Here is a 9,566-nt window from a genome sequence, read left to right as displayed (position 1 = left end):
TATTTTTTTTTCTTTGTATTTAAACTAAAAACTTTTTTATTGTCTATGACAAATATCACAATGCAATAATCCGTCGTAGTTTTTACCACTAGGCAAGACAACCCGCACCGAATGTCCATTCTTAAGTCGATTAACGTACCTGTTCCTCTGAGAGGTGGAAGTGTGTTTCTCTGTGCAACAATTAAGGGTGACATCATTAACTTCAACAGAGCTCTGAGAAAAACAAACACATTAACGGAGCACACACACCTCAGGGACTCTGCAACCAGCTGCCTAATGGACCCAGTAAAAACAACATGAAGGAATCTGACATACAAAGTCTTCCTTATTTGCTCTCGTATCATCCGTCCACAGCAGGGTTAGCTTAAATTCTTGTAAAGTTGAATGACAATTGAGTTGACACATTTTACCACGGAAAAGTACAACACATTGTTCATATACTTCCAGTAGGCTACAGCAGATGGGAATGTGGGACTAATTTAACAAACTAACAGGCATTTATGACGTTAAACAAAACAAACCAACTGCACCGTAAGGACGTTTTTAATGCGTGTGGATCGTTTATTATTTTACTGGTACATTGTTGCCTTAATTCAGGCTGTGTCCCAACGGCTCTCAGACACACTGTAGCTGCGTCCTCCTCCCATCAATAAAACAAATTGACATCCTTACATTAAGGACTGTTTCCGAGCTGTTTCGTTCTAAGGCTCTTGAGATTAAAACTAAAAAAAATTTCCGATATCAAACTTTCTTTTTTTTTTCTTTCTTTTTTTTAACTGAAAACTGTTTTAGTTTTAGTTTGGTTGCAAATCGCACCGCACAACTAAAACGGCTCATTTTTTTCGTTAACTCTGAGAACTCAGTTGTTTTTTTTATTTTTATTTTAGACTTCTGTGCTGTTTTTGACAGTTTACCTTAGCAGATGCTTCTTTTATGCTTTTAACTCAAATAGAACCAAGCAAATGGGGGGACTTTACTGCCACAAGTCGAGAGCATACATTCAGATACATAGCCACACAGGCACACGCACTAGAAGGAAACAAACGCACCCTCGAGGAGGCTCCCAGCCTCCCACTGCTCAGTATAACACTCTGATTGATGTTCTATTGGCTGGAACGTTGCCAGGCGATCACACTTTTTTGCTTTGAGAGTGAGCAGAAACAGTGAATATTTGAAAGAGAGCAGCAGTTTTGAGTACAAGAAATACCAGATTTGAGAACAAACATGAAATACTGCTTTAAAACTGAAAATGTTTGCTCTCGTATTGCAATTGTTTTTAATGTTTTAATTGATTGCAAGTTTGTTTTTATAGATTTTCTTTTGGTCTATTATAACTTGATTGCACTAGTTTTATGTATTTTGAACTTTGTAAAACAGTGGAATTTCTCTATCTTTAAATTTACCTTATTTAGTCATTATACTTACATAGTTAGCATTGCTAAAAACAAGTAAGAACCCAAAATATCATATACTACAAATAATAAAATCCTGAAATGTTCATGATAGTTGTCATTTCTTTTGAGAACAACCACTGCAAAGTAAAGGTTTTGAAGTGGCCTAGTCAAAGTCCGGGGTTAGGGGACAAAACGCTTTTTAGACACTAATGAGTAGTGGTTTTAATTTATTGTTAAAATAAATAAAACGACTAAAAAAAACAACAAGCAATCGCTTTTAAAAGCCTAAAGCCGCTTCTCCCTCCGACTTCATACAAATCGTTTCCATTGCGGTTTTGCTGTTATTGTTGAACTTTGGCTTGTGATTCCACCACCTTGTCAGCTGCCTCTGACTAAACAGGTTTCCTCTGTGCTCACGAGTTTTTGTCATCCATCATGATGAGAACGCAAAAATACCAAAAACACAACCTCTGTAGACACACCCCTCACAGTCGTTTCACATCAAAGCTCGGGATAAACCGTGGCTGCATTCACACGCACACACACACGCACACACCAACATGCATTCAGAGTCTGTCTGTCCCTGAGTGTGTGCTTCTTCATACTAAGCGTGTATAATGCTTCAAAATATTGAGGCAAACATCTTCAGGGATCCAGTGATTTGTTTGTGGAGGAAATATAGAGAAGATGAAACTTTCAGAAAGAAGCCCAAAAAAGGAGGTTTTGTCATAAAAACATCGTGAAAAGATAATTGAAGGTTTATAGTTTAATAATATAGCCACGTTATTAAAATGATCTGCAACACAAATAAAAAAAAGTGGAATTTCAAACACTTGTAATAATCTAAAAAAAAAAGGGTTAAAAATGTGTGCGAAGGGGAAGACTGATGAAGATTATAAAAAAAAGAAGTTGGTTACATGAATAGATAAAAAGAAAGAAAAAGCTATTCTGGCATATCATCCGTTTCCATCTGAGACAGCCGCAGATGGCCTCATGCTCTCTCAATGTGAGCAAGTTGAAAGTCAGCAGATCTCCATTCTTGTCATTATCATTAGTCCAGGCTGCTGTGGAAGTTTGGTTGGTTCCACCACCTTGTCAGCTGCCTCTGACTATTTCCACAAAGCCCCAAAGGTGTTCATTAGCTGGGGTCCCAGGGGCCACAGATGACGCCCGCTGAGGCTCTAACTGCTGCAACAGCGAAGTTTAAGCAACTACCACACACACGGATTGCTATTAGTTACACAGAACAAGAAAGAAAGAAAAAAAAAATCCCAAACATTTGCCGCTATGCAAAATCTGTGAGTCTCTTTATGCATTTCCTTTAGAAAGATAAAATAGTCACAGATCTGAAATATTTATATTACATTTCAGATCTCTCTTCTTTCCCTGTCTTTGAGAGCTTATTGTAATTTTTATGTGGCATTCCTCTCTTTCTCCAGTTTTAGCCACATGTTTCTCCCTAATTAATTCTCAATATATTGGCTAATTAAAAACATTTGCTTAAGTTTTAATAGATTGCTATGCAAACATGGTAAAAGAACAAAGTACTCCTACATATGTCAGGTGCTGTTTTTAATTCAATTTACCATAATTAGTTCATGGTTAACTAGCTAATTACCAAATTATCTACAATACCCATGTCCTAAGCTAACTTAAAAATGAGTTTCTTCTTCAGTCTACAACTATTAGGTAGATTAATTTTAGCGAGCTAATTAGCTAGCTGCACACTAAAGTCTCAAACTTGCCTCAATATTTAAGAAATAAGTTAATATTTTTCAAAAATGTAATAAGCCTCTATAATGTTTTACACAAACAACTGATTCTGTTTTGTTTTTTTTAATTTATTTTTCATAGTTTATTATTAGCAAGCTAACCAGCAAGCTAGCTATGGTCACAAATTAAATTTCAAACGTACCCCATCAAAAATAAAAAATATGACTGCCCATGTATGAAATTTTTATGATGGCTTCATAAACGTTAACAGCTATTGGATTTAGTTTTTAATGTATTCACCAAACCAAGGTCAATTACTGTTCTTCTAACAGTAGGCTTGAACACCAAGTTCTGGAAACCTAACCCTATGAACTCAAGTTTAAAACTATCCTTAGAAAAAAAGATAAAAATTGTATCATAAAGCTGATAACATGATTGAATAAAAATGATAAAAATAGAAAGAAAAAACTCCAAGCATATTAGAAATGTCTAACATGTTTATCTATGACACCTCGGGAATATTTACAGATGGTTAATGTGATTTGTTTTTTTCTTGAACAAATAAATATATTATTGTTATCAAGCCTATTAAAAGTCATTAGAGGAAATATTTTGTGCGTCTACAAAAATGGGAACAACAGTAAATTATTTCATAAAGCCTTTATTAGGTACAAATGCAATGAAAATGATTTGGCAGGCAAACAATTTTAATTCAATTTACCATAATTAGTTCATGGTTAACTAGCTAATTACCAAATTATCTACAATACCCAGGTTGACCTTTAAGACTGAAAACAACAACAGGCGCTTGTGTGGTTGAGTTGTGCTAATTGACCTTTGCTTGGCTTGTTAACCTTGGCTGTAAAAGCTAGGAAATGAAGGCAAAAACAAGACATGTCTTAAAATAAAATAAAAAATTAACATTAATTATGTGCATGAATCATGTTTCCATCGCTTTCTCTTTATAATTGCCACCGGATTTTATATTTGTTGTGCTATTCTGAAATTAGTGAGGACATAAAATAAGAAAAGCTATGAATAAAGTCTCACTCTGCTCTGGCCGTTAAATACTCCCAGTTTCTATGCGAGATAAAGGTGAAGACTTCATAAATAACACCAAAACGCAATACAGTTACACAAACAATAAATCACCCGTAAAAAGGGATTTCATGACCTTTCCGTCTCTCTTAGTTACACAGCATTTTAAAAGCATTCCTTCCCTTTGAAATTTGTTCCATTTTGTCACGTTGCAATCCCAAACATTTATGTATTTCATTGAAGTTTTAATAGATTGCTATGCAAACATGGTAAAAGAACAAAGTACTCCTACATATGTAAGGTGCTGTTTTTAATTCAATTTACCATAATTAGTTCATGGTTAACTAGCTAATTACCAAATTATCTACAATACCCAGGTCCTAAGCTAACTTAAAAATGAGTTTCTTCTTCAGTCTACAGCTATTAGGTAGTTTAATTTTAGCGAGCTAATTAGCTAGCTGCACACTAAAGTCTCAAACTTGCCTCAATATTTAAGAAATAAGTTCATATTTTTCAAAAATGTAATAAGCTTCTATAATGTTTTACACAAACAACTGATTCTGTTTTGTTTTTTTTTTTAATTTATTTTTCATAGTTTATTATTAGCAAGCTAACCAGCAAGCTAGCTATGGTCACAAATTAAATTTCAAACGTACCCCATCAAAAATAAAAATATGACTGCCCATGTATGAAATTTTTATGATGGCTTCATAAACGTTAACAGCTATTGGATTTAGTTTTTAATGTATTCACCAAACCAAGGTCAATTACTGTTAGCAAGATAGCAAGACTTCTAACAGTAGGCTTGAACACCAAGTTCTGGAAACCTAACCCTATGAACTCAAGTTTAAAACTATCCTTAGAAAAAAAGATAAAAATTGTATCATAAAGCTGATAACATGATTGAATAAAAATGATAAAAATAGAAAGAAAAAACTCCAAGCATATTAGAAATGTCTAACATGTTTATCTATGACACCTCGGGAATATTTACAGATGGTTAATGTGATTTGTTTTTTTCTTGAACAAATAAATATATTATTGTTATCAAGCCTATTAAAAGTCATTAGAGGAAATATTTTGTGCGTCTACAAAAATGGGAACAACAGTAAATTATTTCATAAAGCCTTTATTACACTGATTTTACTTAACGGTACAAATGCAATGAGGGGAAATGATTTGGCAGGCAAACAATTAAAATGGGGATTCTCCTTCATCCGGATTACTTCTCCAGGAATCAGTCAGCCTTAATTAGCTCGTTTTCAGGCACATGAGGTGACTAGACAACAAATCCAAAGCTTGACCTTTAAGACTGAAAACAACAACAAGAAGTTAGCAGGCGCTTGTGTGGTTGAGTTGTGCTAATTGACCTTTGCTTGGCTTGTTAACCTTGGCTGTAAAAGCTAGGAAATGAAGGCAAAAACAAGACATGTCTTAAAATAAAAAAAAAATTAACATTAATTATGTGCATGAATCATGTTTCCATCGCTTTCTCTTTATAATTGCCACCGGATTTTATATTTGTTGTGCTATTCTGAAATTAGTGAGGACATAAAATAAGAAAAGCTATGAATAAAGTCTCACTCTGCTCTTTTCTGGCCGTTAAATACTCCCAGTTTCTATGCGAGATAAAGGTGAAGACTTCATAAATAACACCAAAACGCAATACAGTTACACAAACAATAAATCACCCGTAAAAAGGGATTTCATGACCTTTCCGTCTCTCTTAGTTACACAGCATTTTAAAAGCATTCCTTCCCTTTGAAATTTGTTCCATTTTGTCACGTTGCAATCCCAAACATTTATGTATTTCATTGATATTTTATGTTAGACCACAACAAAGAGTGAGTGATAGTGAAGCAGAGCAGTAAGGTTCAAACCGTAATCAAAAATAAAAAGTGTGGCATACATTTCTATGCACCGCTTTTACTCCCATACCTCTAAATAAACTCTATTAACACCACTAGGGAATATATTAAAGAACGTGCTTTAGATCAATTAACTGTGTGTAATAGTGGCCCAGTCAAAGTCCCAACCTAAACCCAACCAAGAGTCATATAATCTGAGACGATTATATGAAGAATTTACTTTAAAAGTGCATTTCTAACTATTCACATATTCATTCATTTTTTTTCCCACTTTAAAATTAAAAACAGTTTTGTCTCGGTTGATCACATAAAATATCAATAAAACACACTGGAGTTTGTGGTTGTGTCAAAGTATGCATGGCACTTTAGATGGATGGATTCCTAAAGAGTTTGCAAGCCGGGCCCGTGTTTCCTAAGGAAATGTGGACTCCCGTAATAAAACCATAGTTATGTATCACAATTAAAATATCGTGCTGATGTCGTGTCCGTGTCAGAGTACCTGCAGCGTGTTGGGAGCGTGGAGTGTTAGGTGCATCATGATCCAGCTGCAGACAGAGTTCGGTCCAGACACTGGAGTCTCTTTAGTCGCAGCTTTGAAAATGAAGCCTCCTTCACAAGGCAGATATTATCCCTCCGTCACAGGAAAGATTGTCCAAAACTTCAAAAATAAATCTGTTTCCGGCAAACAGAGTTTTTCCTTCATTCGTTTTACGTCTATACACAAAACCTCCATTGTTCAGAACTTTGGCAAAGTTTTATGGCGGTTCTGATAGTTCTGTCAAGTTGCTATAAAGCAGCATTAGGTAACTTTTATTTAAAAAAAAGCTTTTTTAAAATATTTGTTAAAGCCGTCACCATGTCATGACAGTGTACTATGAGACAGATAATCTGTAATCACTCTCATGTATGCGCTGCTCACACCCTCCCCATTTGCTCTGCTACGCTACAGCAGGTTCACCACAACAGAGGCTGTCATGATTGTGAAGGCTAGTTAGCATGGTCAACTCTGACAGCGGATAAACAGTTTTCCTGGAGTGGTAAGTGGATTCTTCACCATTAGATGCAATCTGCAGCCAACTGGCACACTGAACAAACAGAAAAAAGATCGGCATACCAACGCAATGTGTTTTTGACTGGGAGTGCTTTCTTCATGTCTGAGTAAACACACTGTAAATATCACTACGGTGTCGGCAGGACAAACATCTCGGAATTGTGGTAATACCAGCAATTACAGAAAACAATAGTACCCTCTTCTGTAACATTTATGCACTGCTTTACATTTACATCTGTGAAAATGGCTAGTGCAATAAGTGTTTGCCAGCTATCAAGAACTTGTCCACGTCAAAGCAATCTATGTCAAACCTGAGGAAACATTTAGAGGTAATTGCAGCTCACTGTGTATTTGTCCCAATATTTGACTGTTTGGTGTTGATGCATGACAAACGAGAATGTATTCTTTCCCATGAGACATTGTATGCAATGTGCTAGTGTTATGGTTTTCATGAACATAAAGTAAACTAGAAAATTCCTGAAGAAATTTAACTGGGGCCTGCCACCGTCGGTTTGGACCCAGGGTTCTGATGCTAAAAATTAGCATCAATGCTAAGCTTAGCTGAATAGTAGTCATTAGCTTGTGGAAAGTCACAAGTATGTTAAGTAAGCTGGACGTGCACCATTCAGTCTGTTAAAATGAGTGTATAAGCTGAAATTAGCCAAAATGCTAATGTAAGCCTAAATACTTTCAGCATGTGGGGTATCATTAGAATGTTCTCTATAATTTACTTACACCATTCAGTATACTAAACATGGCTATTAAGTCAGAAAAATAGGTAATAGCTTATTTAAGCTAAAAGGCTAATGCTAATAAACTGCCTTGCTATGCAGTTCCCTAACCTGAGAGAACCAGATAATGCAGAATCATATTACAACCTGCAGTGCACTAAGAACAAATAAAATGTTGAACATGGGTCAATACTCATTAAAATCTTAAAGTAATCAAAAAGTAATCAAAAGTAATTAGTTATACAATTACATTTTAAACAAGTATACCCATTTGTTAGTTGTAGGAGTGGGTGACATTTTGTGTTACTATTGTGATAATAATAAACAATACAATAAATTCCCACCCCTAGTTGTTTGCATTTTGAAAAATTTTATTATTCCTGCCATCTGTGTAGAGCAGGGGTGCCCAAAGTCCCGCTTGCTCGTATCAGGACGCAGAATAGTGAGATTCGTTGCGTGTCAGTGATGTTCAGTTCGGATGTATGCGACCTGCACATTAGGTCGCATTTGAATCAGATACGTATTGGATATGCAAGTGGCCTGGGTCGCGTTCGAAAAGAATCAGACCTGTTGTTCAGACTGTCATGAAAAGATCACATCATGTTGCATTCTGTCAAAAAAGTTGGAATTGGGTCAATTCAAGATGCAGTGTGAACGCAACCTAAGTGGGATGTTGGCAGTTATATTCTTTGGCCTCCCAAGAATATAGCTCTCTGGTATTTCGATTGGTTAGAACATAGCAGAAGGCGGGGCTTGCCCAGGGTGGGATTTATCCAAGAGCCACCAACCACTGCACCAAGACGTAAACATGAACAGGACTTCATAAAAAGCTCACAGAATGATGGTTGTTCATTAGCACCAGGTGAAAAAGTAGGCCTGACCTCATCTGTGAGACAGCACAGACAAATTTATAATAATGTGTAACAATAATGAAAACACCACCTCATTTTCCCTTGGTATATAACCAGTTGGATAATGGGTGGCTGAATTAAGAAATGATGATTTAAATCCACATTGAGTGAATCAAAAAAACAATTCTTCTTTAGAAGAAAATTCTCTGATTTGATGTTGATGTCTGCAGAACTGATTTTGAACAGATTTTGATGATTAATTCTCACTTTCTTTGTAAACTGTGTTCAGTGGCTCTGCTAAACCGCCCCTCCCCCCCACGCTGATGGATTTTCCTTCAAGGACAGAAGAACAGGCTGACTCGTTCACACTTAGATCCTACCGCTGAGAGCGCGGACGCTTTCCTGTAAGACGCTGTCAGACGTCACCCACTGTGAGCGCCCCATGTTTTCATGACAACCTTTTCATCTGTTTTCTCCATCTCATCACCATGTTCCTGACTCCAGCTGAGCTGCTTCCAGCTCGTGTCCCTTAAGGTGCTCCCTGCTCGCATCCTTCTGTCTCCTTCAATGTCACCGTGATGCAGCTGCAATTCTAACCTGCTGTAACTTTACGCTTCTCCTCTATCCGAGCGTCCTTTGAGCAAAGAGCCCAAGTTCTGAGAATTAAGGAGATCGTTTTCAAATGTATCGACCGATTTGGGTTTCTCCGTCCTCTTCCAGCCGCCCACGCACAGCCTCACCCCTCTGACTTAAGCACCTCTTACCTACCCTGCATCTTTCTTTTTTCCCCACCCTCATCTTCTCTCTGCAGAACGCTGAGAAAATGAATGTTTTCCATTTCCTCAGCTCTGCTGCTGTGTCCTCTGCCAAAGGTGAAATCTTAAGCATGTTTTCTGCAAGGCAAGAGGCTCTATTGGTGC

The sequence above is a fragment of the Gambusia affinis genome, linkage group LG18 (assembly GCF_019740435.1).
Source record: "Gambusia affinis linkage group LG18, SWU_Gaff_1.0, whole genome shotgun sequence".
In the NCBI taxonomy this organism is placed as follows: domain Eukaryota; kingdom Metazoa; phylum Chordata; class Actinopteri; order Cyprinodontiformes; family Poeciliidae; genus Gambusia; species Gambusia affinis.
The sequence above is the reverse complement of the archived record's forward strand: the minus strand, read 5'-3'. Positions refer to the sequence as shown.